Consider the following 12,123-nt stretch of genomic DNA (forward strand, 5'->3'; position numbering starts at 1 on the left):
CATAAGGAACTAGTATACCTGAACTGCATAATAAATGTATACTATTAATGTATGGGCCATTCAGTAAATGCTTCCTTTTCCTCATGTTTTAGGATTGCGCTATCTCTGAGAATCAGTATTCTTAGTGGACAATTAAAAAGGATGCATGTAGAACAACTAGACTTAATTGACATCCACAGACTATTCCACCCTGCAACAACAGAATACACATTCTTCTCAGCGGCACATGGAACAATCTCCAAAATAGATCACATCTTAGGGAACAAAGAAAATCTGTACAAACTCAGAAGTATCAAAACCATTCCCTGCATTCTCACAGACCACAATGGAATAAAATTAGAACTCAACTCAAACAGCCACCACAGAAAACCCTACAGTTCATGGAGACTAAACAACACACTGTTGAACCATCAGTGGGTCATTGAAGAAATTAAAATGGAAATTCAAATGTTTATGGAACTCAACCAAGTTGAGGACACAAAGTACCACCTCCTTTGGGACACAGCAAATGCAGTACACAGAGGAAAATTTATATCTCTGAATGCATACACCAACAAACTGGAGAAACAGAAACTCAATCATTTAAGGAAACACCTTAATTTACTTGAAAGAGAACAAGCAAAACCCTAAGTCAATAGACGGAAGCAAATAATTAAAATCAAATCAGAATTAAATCAATTAGAGACGAAAAAAACCATCGAAAGAATCAACAAAACAAAGAGTTGGTTCTTTGAAAAAATCAACAAGATAGACAGAACCCTAGCAAACCAGACCAAAAAACGAAGGCAGCACACTCAAATAAACAAGATAAGAGATGAATCAGGTAACATCACCACAGAAACAACCAAAATTCAGATCATAATAAGGGAATATTTTGCAAACCTTTATGCCAACAAATTTGAGAACTTGTAAGAAGTGCATGATTTTCTAGAAAAAATTCATATCCCCAAACTCAACCATGAAGATTTAAATCTTCTAAACAGACCCATATCCAGTATTGAAATAGAAACGGCTATAAGTGATATCCCATCCAAGAAAAGCCCAGGTCCATACGGATTCACAGCAGAATTCTACAAGGCCTTCAAAACAGAACTCACACCAATATTTCTTAAGCTCTTCAATGAAATTGAAAGAGAACGTTCTTTACCAGACTCATTCTATGAAGCCAGTATAACCCTCATCCCAAAACCAGGCAGGGACTCATCACAGAAAGAGAACTATAGACCGATTTCCCTGATGAACATAGACTCAAAAACTCTCAACAAAATTCTGGCCAATCGACTTCAACAGGTCATCAAAAAAATCATACAAAACGATCAAACTGGATTCATCCCAGGGATGCAAAGTTGGTTCAATACACGCAAGTCAATTAATGCAATTCACCACATCAACCGGAGCAAGGTAAAGAACCACATGGTTATATCACTCGATGCGGAGAAAGTGTTTGATAAAATCCAGCACCCATTTATGCTAAAAGCTCTGGAAAAATTGGGATTCCAGGGAGCATTCCTGAATATAATCAAGGCAGTTTATGACAAACCAACAGCAAGCATAACTCTAAATGGTGAAAAACTAAAGCCATTCCCTTTAAAATCAGGAACAAGACAGGGATGTCCACTCTCTCCCCTGCTCTTCAACATAGTACTAGAATTCCTAGCCAGAGCAATTAGGCAAGAAGAAAATATAAAGCGGAGGGGCTGGGGATATGGCCTACTGGCAAGAGTGCCTGCCTCATATACATGAGGCCCTGGGTTTGATTACCCAGCACCACATATACAGAAAATGGCCAGAAGTGGCGCTGTGGCTCAAGTGGCAGAGTGCTAGCAAAAAAGAAGCCAGGGACAGAGTCCAAGCCCCAGGACTGGCCAAAAAAAAAAAGAAAAGAAAATATAAAGGGGATCCAAATAGGAAAAGATGTAGTTAAACTTTCTCTCTTTGCAGATGACATGATTCTATACCTAAAGAATCCCATAGACTCCACCCCCAAGCTACTAGAGCTGATTCAAAACTTTGGCAAAGTTGCAGGATATAAAAGAAACCCTCAAAAATCAATGGCCTTTCTCTATGCTAACGACCCAAAGACCGAGGCTGAAATCAGGAAAACAACTCCTTTAGCAATAACCTCAAAAACCATAAAGTACCTAGGAATAACCTTAACCAAAGAAGTGAAAGACCTCTATGATGAGAACTTTAAAAACATGAAAAACGAAATTAAGGCAGAACTAAGGAAATGGAAAAAACTCCCATGCTCCTGGATTGGGAGGATTAATATAATCAAAATGGCAATATTGCCAAAGGCTATCTACAAATTCAATGCAATACCCATTAATATCCCAACACCATTCTTTAATGAAATAGAGGAAGCAATCCAGAAATTCATATGGAACAATAAAAGACCTAGAATAGCAAAAACACTCCTAAGCAGAAAGAACAGTGCTGGAGGAATTACAATACCCAACTTCAAGCTGTATTATAAAGCTATAGTAATAAAAACAGCTTGGTATTGGCACCGGAACAGGCCTGAAGACCAATGGAACAGAATTGAAGACCCAGAATTGAACCCACAGAACTACGCCTACTTAATCTTTGATAAAGGAGCTAAAACAATAGTATGGAAGAAAGATAGCCTCTTTAACAAGTGGTGCTGGCAAAACTGGCTCAACACATGCAACAAACTAAAACTAGATCCTTATATATCACCCTGCACCAAAATAAATTCCAAATGGATTAAAGACCTTGAAATCAAAACGGGCACCCTGAAAACACTAAAGGAAGGAGTAGGAGAAACACTTGGGCTCCTTGGCACAGGACAGAACTTCCTTAACAAAGACCCTGAAAGGCTACAAATCAAAGAAAGGTTGGACAAATGGGACTGCATCAAACTGCAGAGCTTCTGCACGGCAAAGGACATAGCTCTCAAGATAAACAGAAAGCCCACAGACTGGGAGAAGATCTTTACCGGACATTCAACAGACAAAGGCCTCATCTCTAAAATATATGCAGAACTAAAAAAATTACCTTCTTCCAAAACAAAACCGCAAAGAACCAAAAGCCCCCTCATGAAGTGGGCTAAAGACTTACAAAGAAACTTCTCTGATGAGGAAATGAGAATGGCCAATAGACATATGAAAAAATGCTCTACATCACTGGCCATAAAGGAAATGCAAAACAAAACAACATTGAGATTCCATCTCACCCCAGCAAGAATGTCATATATCAAGAAAACTAATAATAACAATTGTTGGAGGGGATGTGGCCAAAAGGGAACCTTACTTCATTGTTGGTGGGAATGTAAACTGGTTCAGCCACTCTGGCAAGCAGTATGGAGATTCCTCAGAAGGTTGGGTATCTATCCAAAAGACCACAAACAAAATCACAGTAATGCCACCAGCACAACAATGTTCATCGCAGCACAATTTGTCATAGCTAGAACCTGGAACCAACCCAGATGCCCCTCAAAAGACGAATGGATCAGGAAAATGTGGTACATATACACAATGGAATTTTATGCCTCTACCAGAAATAATGACATTGCTCCATTTGTAAGGAAATGGAAGGACCTGGAAAAAGTTATACTAAGTGAAGTGAGCCAGACCCAAAGAAACATGGACTCTATGGTCTCCCTTATAGGGAATAATTAGCACAGGTTTAGGCAAGTCATAGCAGAGGATCCAGGAGCCCAATAGCTATACCCTTACGAATACATAAGATAATACTAAGTGAAATGAACTCCATGTTATGGAAACGATTGTTGTAACAACTTTCAACGTGCCATATGTAATTGTAGCCTCTATTATTGATGATCTTCTTGCATCACCTTCCTGTGGTTGTACCTACACTTTCTCTGTATCTTATCTGAGTATATTGGAAACCAGGTATACTGGTATTAGAACTAGGAAATTGGAAGGGAATACCAAAATCGAGAGACACAGGGTAAAAAAAGACAAACAACTACAAAATCAGTACTTGCAAAACTGTTTGGTGTAAATGAACTGAACAGCTCATGGGGCGGGGGGGGGGGGGGGGAAGGAAACGGGGAGGGGGAGGGGGGGAATGAGGGACGAGGTAACAAACAGTACAAGAAATGTATCCAATGCTTAATGTATGAAACTGTAACCTCTCTGTAATTCAGTTTGATAATAAAAAATATATATATAAAAAATAAAAAGGATGCATGGATTCTGCTCATGGTAACATACCAGTAAAAAGGTCTTAAAGGAGATGACAGTAAACGAGCCAAAGCTCATCTTTATTGTCATGTGAGAATCACCAGAGTGTTATTCTGAAGCAGATGACTCTAGTGGGGAAACAGAGTGGAGAAGGGAGACTGATGAACGTAATGAGATTAATTCCTTTGAGAAGGAGGCAAGATTTCCCAAAGGAAGTATGGAGTATTGCTTCCAAAGAGGTGACATATAAGGTCCTCGAGGCTGCTTCAATGACCTCCCCATCTTCCATGAAGGAAAAAAGTGCCTTTCTGGTGGCACCTGGGTTACATAAAATGTCATGTTTATTTTATAATTATTTCTCTCATCTTCTGTAGTTTCCTTTGTTTTGCTTAGAACAAATCTCAACCTGGGATCTGTAAACACTCACTTGACAACCCCCTCCCTCAGGATATAAAGACAGAATTTAGAGTTCATGAACCTGAATCTTTATGTTCATAATCTGAAACTGAAATTCAACATTTATTTCAAGTAAAAATATAGGCAAGAAGCTGGTGTCAGTGGCTCATGCTTGAGAGGCTGAGAAAGAGAAGATTATGGTTCTAGGCCAGTCCAGGGAGGAAAATCCAATACAGTCAATTTCAGTGGAGAAAATCTGGACAAGGTGGCATGCGTCTGTCATCTGAGCAATGCCACCATATTTTGTATAACCATATTTTTTATGGTAGCAGTGTTAAGAAACTCTAAAAGAATCATGCCAATAGACTCCCTACTCATTACCACTGTTCCACCTAGACACACACACATACACACACACACACACACACACACACACACACACACAGAGCAAGAAAACAAGAAAGACTGTAACCTATGAATGTTGGCTGATGCCAATAGTTGACTATAGTAGCTGGATTGTGTGTGACAGGTAAGTGGACAGCCTCAGGACACAGAGAAATTAGAGGCAAGGGGATACAGGAGCAGCACAGACACAACAGACTTTTTCTTTCTGCATTACTGAGAACATTGCCCTTACGGGCAATAAAGAAAACTGGATCCTGTACCTTGCCTCTCTTGTTGTCTACAATATACCTGGTAACACAAAGAAGAAGTACATTACCTGATGGGAAGCACTGTGTCTAAAAGCTACAAGAGGCTTTCACCAAGGCAGTCTTTTGTTAGTCAAGCATCTTTGTCAGTGGTGGTTTCATTTTTTAAATGACATAATACATACATACATACAAAAATCAATATTATATGTAGTAAGTTATAAACGAAAATATTAAAAGCCTTTAGGAACCCATTATCTACTTCAAGATATTGATCATTACTAATGCCAGTGCTTTAATGTTTGTTCCTATGTAACCCATCCATCTTTCCAGCCCTCTCTTGAATTCTGGGCTTACTATGATTTATCATGTATATATGATTCTTCATGAAGTATTGTTTAGTACTGCACATTCTTGAGCTCCAAAAAATAATACTTAACTGCATTAAATCTTTGGTGATTTGGTTTTTCACCATTTAATTTATAATACAAACCTATGGTTTTAAATAGAGCAATGCTTAATTCATTTTAGTCTGTTGCAAAATAGTAAATTTGCATATCAAATTTATTTTTTATATCAATGGAAAGTTTTCCAAGATTTTTGTGTTAAGAACCATGCTTCTGTCAACATTCCTAAGGAGAGTTACTGGTTCACATGCAAGAGAATTTCTCCATTACTTACAGCTAAAGTTACTGAGTCATAGGATTTGCAGATATTCAACTTTACAAATTAATGTCTATATTAGTCTATTTTATTGCTATAAAAATACCCAAGGTCAGGTACTTTATAAAGCACTCACAGTATTGAAAGTCTAAGATCAGGTGCCAAATCCATTCAGCCTCTCATGTAGGACTCTTGGCTCTATCACAACATGGTGGAGAATAAAAAAGGAATTAGCAACATGCAGAACGGGCCAAGTATGTGAGACGGCCTCGCTTTATTAAACTACTCTCATTGTAAACAGGATTCAATGAGAATCACATTAATCTTTTCCAAGGGCAGTGCCCCCAATGACCTAATCACCTCCCACTAGGCCAATGTTTTATCAACACAACTTAGTTCAATATTATACACTCTCTGAACCTGAGTTCTGGAATACAGAACCTGAGAAAAAGGTTTGTGTGCTTTTTGAGTAGCTAGGATTACAGGCTTGAGCCACCAGTGCCTGGATCCTCTTCTGTCTTTCTAATCCAGTATCTGCAAAGCTAGCTTATAGCTAAAAAGTCACTGCATGGTCTGATATGCTCTGGTAGATGCAAATATGATAATATCTACATCTAGACCAACAGCAGAAAGAAGAGCTAGTGGGAGAGGTGCCAGATAAAATGGTTTCCTCCCAACCAAGTCAACTCCCATCAATCATACTCTCTGAAAGTATTGTGAAACACAAAACTCAGTCAACTGAGTGCAAGAGATTCTGCATAATGGACTACTTCTTAGCTACATTGCTCCCAAGAACTAACCTGGTATTCTATCCCTAAAAATGAAAATTGATAGTAGATGGCAACTAAAAGTTTCTGCCACTGGGCACTGATGGCTCAGGCCTGTAATCCTAGGCTGAGGTCTGAGGATCAAGGTTCAAAGCCAGCCCAGGCAAGAACATTCGTGAGACTCTTATCTCCAATGAACCACCAGAAAACTCGAAGTGTAGCTGTGGCTCAAGTGGTAGAGCAAGAGTCTTGAGCGAAAAAGCTCAGGGACAGCATTCAAATCCTGAGTTCAAGCCCTATGACTGAAAAAAGAAAAATCAAAGTTTCTGCCTCTGTATTCATTTGGGGCAAGGTTTTAGGGTTTTTCTTTTTTCTTTTTGCCTGTCCTGGGGACTGGACTAGGCCTGAGCACTGTCCCTGGCTTCTTTTTGCTCAAGGCTAGCTAGCACTCTACCTCTTTACCTCTTGAGCCACAGTGCCCACTTTGGGCTTTTCTGTGTATGTGTTACTGCAGAATTGAATCCAGGGCTTCATTCATGTTAGGCAAGCACTCTACCACTAAGCCACATTCCCAGCCCCTGGGGCAAGGTTTTTAACTACATGAGTCTACTTATTTGTAAAATGAAAATAACAAAAAGTAAATTCCATGGTTAATACGAGGACTAAATGCGACAGTGTAAAGAAAATTTCATGGTGCCTTGTATGCAGAAAATGCTTAATAAATGCATTCTGGTTTTAATTCCCTTTGATGAGTCATCAGCATCTGGGCCTGGCACAGAGATAACTCTCTCAGAAAACTGATCTTATCAGTGTCCCTGAATTGATCATGCTTGAGGGTTCTGGGTGCTGACTCACACTTGTAACACTCATAAGCGTTAAAGCCAGAGTGATGGCTTAGTAATTTGCAGTGAAAAATATAACTGTCAGGCAGACCAGACACTCTGACCAGGTCATACATTCCCTGAAGGCAATGAACATGTGGCATCATACGGTTGACTGCTGAGCATGAAATCAGGAGGAACAGAATTTGTTACTCAATTCAAATGTCTAATAGCACTGGGCTCTCATAGCCTGTTGCATCCATCTGCACAACTGGGCTGGTATGACCATGTGGGTCACATGATTAGCAGATGAACATAGCAGGCAACATTTTTTTTCCTCTTGGACAGTGCTGGGAGATGCACTACTAATTGCTGCCAAACCCTTCAAGAATGTGGAAAACAATGGTCAAACCTTGAGGGTACACTCAAAACATTCATGGCATCAGTAAATGTATTCAGAAGAGAGGCTCTAAACATCTGGCACAACTTTGGAAAAGTTTAAAGGAAGAAAACTTCACTAAGACTCATTCTTTATTCTAGCTCCATAGTAAATAGAATATCAGAGAAGCAGATGATATCTTTGCTTAAAATATGCTCTGGATTACAAATTGAATAAACATAATACAGAGAATATAGCAAATAATACATATGTATACATACCAGTATAATTTGTGGAATATATATATATATATGTAATCTCTATATCTCATAAGTGACTAATAACATCCACAGGTGTGGATTTTACTAATTCAACTCTAAAAGGCAAGTAACATTGTTTTCTCATCTCCAGCTATTTTGGAATAGGGATGCTATTTGATATAGTTTACCATTGGTTTCATGTAGAAATAATGTCAATAAAGAAGAAAAATAAAATGAAATTAATGTGTTTTAAGAAACTTTCCATGTTCCGGTGATATACAATATCTAGAATAATTAGTTCCTTTAAAATCACATATTGGAAGCAGCATGGTAGAACAGCAAGCTGCAAATCAGCTCAGTGACTGGAAAATAGACATGGACAGAGACAAATGGACTGATATGTAGCCTCTATATCCATCTATCTCTATTTTATGGAACAATTTAAAGAAATCCCAATACTACACTGCCCACAGCTTCCCGTCTTCTGTCCTATGCTCAGAAAAAGTATTTAAGCTTGATTGAAGATAGTATCAACAACTAAGAATTGAGCTATCACAGATAAACTTCACATACAATCATGAATCTAAGGACCTTAATTTGTCCAATACCACAAAGTCTCAAAATGTCAGAGATCTGTTTCCTATGAAGCATCTTCCCTATACAAGTTGTATCAACATCATCTGGGAACCTACTAGAAATGCAGTATCTTTATCTGTGTCCCAAACCTATGAAACCAAAATCTTGAGATTGAACCTCAGAAATCTGGCTCTAACAATTTCTCCATGGTGATTCTGAAGTTTGAGCACTGATCTAGAAGACCATGCTACTTAACCTACCAGCAGCTATGTACCCCAATTCTGGCCAATGAGATGAAAGAGAAATCTGTTGGGGAACTTTGAAGAAAGGTACTTCTCTTAAAAGAGAAAGTTTCACAAGGGAAAATATTCTGTCACTTTCTCTGCCCCCCCCCCATTTCTTGTCTTTGAACATGAGTTAAAGACACAATGCCTGGAGCTGTTGGAGCCATTCTGAAACCTTAAGGAAAAAGCATTGACCCAAGACTCTTGCTAAAGCCACTTTAAGTCAACTTTTCTGTTATATATATATATATATATATATATATATATATATACATCTATGTATCTATGTGTATATGTACACATATATATTTATATGTATATTCATATGTGCTTATACTATACATATATGTATATATGTACATGTATATATACATATGTGTATATGTTCATAGTTACCAAATCAATGTGTTCATATATAGAAAACTCATTTATTTAGGATACCAGGTAGTCTGATGATCCACATTTAAGTATCTATTGAATTAAAGGATTATATTCAAGCTGTGAAGGAAAGCTTCTCCATTTGGTAATCAACAAATGGTATGATAAAACCAATATTGAGGGCTGGGAGTATGGCCTAGTGGCAAGAGTGCTTGCCTCCTACACATGAAGCTCAGTTCGATTCCCCAGCACCACATATATGGAAAACGGCCAGAGGGGGCGCTGTGGCTCAAGTGGCAGAGTGCTAGCCTTGAGCAAGAAGAAGCCAGGGACAGTGCTCAGGCCCTGACTCAGAGGCCCAGGACTGGCAAAAAAAAAAAAAAAAAACAATATTGACTGTCCAATTCATTCATTCATTAATTCTCTTACGTTTTCAACACATCCAACTTCACTAAGCACCACTAATTCAAATATGAATAAGTCCCACACCTGCCTTCAAAGGAATTTTACTACTCTCAGAAAACTTAGCAAATGAAGCAAGAGTCACCAGGTGATAAGATCTATAATAGGGGTATGAAGATAGGTTATCAGAGAGTGAATAAACATAACTTTGAGGGCTCTCTAGAAAGGGCATTGAAAGAGGATCATCAGAGACATCTCTCAGTGCTAAAATAACATCTTGCTACAATCCTAGCTACTCAGGAGGGTGAGATATGAGGATTGTGGTTCAACGCCAGTCTGGGCAGGAAAATCCATGAGACTCTTATCTCCAATTAACCACCAAAAAGCTGGAAGTGGAGCTGTGGCTCAAAGTGGTAGAGCACTAGCTTTGTGCAGAAAGAGCTCAGGGACAGCATTCAAACCCTGAGTTCAAGTCCCACCACTAATAAAATTACATAAAATACATCTCTGTGACTTGATTAAATATCCAAAATTCATTACTTTTTTTTCACGGGTGTTTCTTTTCTAGACTATAGTGTAAATGGCAATTCAGTAAAAAGCAATTTATCATTAGGGATTAGTCAACTGAGAGATAAGATTCCCTCACACATCTTTCTCTGTCCCAGAATGCAGGATAAAAGACATGGGGGGAGGAAGGGATGCTGTCCTTCGCATATCGGTTGGGATGTTTTCAACAAAAGAATCATTGTGTTGGAAATTAAACAACCTGTTAACATTGCATCAAACCAAACAATACTGAGGATAAAGTGATCAACTGTCAACAGCATTCCAGGAGGATCTCTATTACTTTTAAGCAAAAGAGACAGCAATAATTAATACCTATTTAACAGTCACAGAAATGCTTTCCCAGTTAATGATAAAGAACACTTCCTTCCCTTGATATTTGTAAAGCAGTTAATGTTAGCACCCCGTCCCCCCACCAACACACACACACACACACACACACACACACACACACACACATTGGTGGAGGAAAAACTAACATGTAGCTTAGCATTGTTAAATCCTCTTAAGAAACAGAACAGGTTTTCATTGATTTTCTTGCAAGGGAAATAATAGGGTTTGAAGAATCTCTTAAAAAGAGAAGAAAGAAAATAAGACCAACAGTGGTCTTCTAAAATTTTTCTGGGGTATGGTATAATAGCAATGTAATAGTCTAAAACAGACAAACATAAGACCAGCAAAAGTCTAAAAAATTTTCCTGAGACACGATATATTTTACAAATATAATATTCAATTGAGTCCTTCACAGAATTGATTGTCGTGGCATTCACATGGATTTTTATTCTGTCAGTATGAGCAATTGCAGTTATCTTTCAGCTCTGATATGTCCTGGGCTGGGAGAGGTGGTTCTAAGATCTCAACTCAAGCTACAGTAAAACATCTGCCACCTCCCCAAGAACGAAGAACTCAACTCACCCTGGTAGAGGATCCTGGCTCAGCCTGCAAGCTCTTCTGTCCCCACCTCTAAAAATCCCCGGGCTGGGAATGTGGCTTAGTGGAAGAGTGCTTTCCTAGCATGCATGAAGCCCTGGGTTCGATTCCTCACTACAACATAAACAGAGGGGAAAAAATCCCCCAGAAAGAAAGTGGGGGAGGAGGGAAACACGAAACAAATGAAACATTTCTTAACCCCATTCACGCTGCATCCAGACATGGGTAGGTACCCGGGAAATTAAGAATATGGCTCCAGAGTTTGGTGTGATTGGCGTCTACATGGATTTGACATTTCCAGCTACGTTTTTTTAAAAAAAAAAAGAACTTTCTATCTCCAATGGAAAGAACGAGTGGAAAGCAAAGGCAGACAGAGACCCAGCCGGGAAGACAACCCGCTGCCCACAACAAAAGGCATCAAACGACAAGAAACTTACCTGGTCCTTACTTCCACTGAAAGGCGTCTGCTCCCGCCTCCACTGGGGGCCAATCTGTTGGGGCGAGTGGAAGAACCGGAGCTGAAACGCGACCAGGGGAAGGAGGCAAGACCCGCTCACCACCCAGGGGAGAGGAATGACTCACCGGCTCGCTCGGAGCCCGCCTCTCGCCGCGCGGCGCCCCTCGCGCTCCCCGCCCCCGGGAGGTGTATGGACTGCGCGCGGGGAGGCGGTCTCCTGCCGCCCCTGACCTCGCGGCTCACTGCCCCACGCCCCCAAGCGGCGGCTCTGGTGGCGCGCTACGCACAGCCCGCCTCTCCACTTAACCGCGTGCCGACACTGGACCCGGGCCTCCCCCGCCAGTCGCCCTCTCTGGGGCTCCCGCCACTCCAGGTCCTGCTGCCCCCAGACTGTCAAGCAGAGCACCGCACGCGTTCCACCAGCGAA

At 39.9% G+C, this 12,123-nt stretch overlaps 1 protein-coding gene across 3 annotated transcripts in view; it reads right to left on the reverse strand.

Moving 5' to 3' along the window:
- Sytl5 (synaptotagmin like 5) overlaps window positions 1-11,918 on the reverse strand; it is a 181,826-nt gene extending 169,908 nt beyond the window's left edge. For all 3 annotated transcript variants that reach the window (XM_048336560.1, XM_048336559.1, XM_048336561.1), the window contains exons 1-2: window positions 11,822-11,918; window positions 11,677-11,730 (exon numbers count right to left, since the gene is read on the reverse strand). The gene's annotated coding sequence lies outside the window, so the exon portion shown is untranslated. The remainder of the gene's footprint in view (window positions 1-11,676; window positions 11,731-11,821) is intronic.
- Between the last annotated feature and the right edge of the window lie 205 nt (window positions 11,919-12,123).

Source organism: Perognathus longimembris, chromosome 28, assembly GCF_023159225.1.
Source record: "Perognathus longimembris pacificus isolate PPM17 chromosome 28, ASM2315922v1, whole genome shotgun sequence".
In the NCBI taxonomy this organism is placed as follows: domain Eukaryota; kingdom Metazoa; phylum Chordata; class Mammalia; order Rodentia; family Heteromyidae; genus Perognathus; species Perognathus longimembris.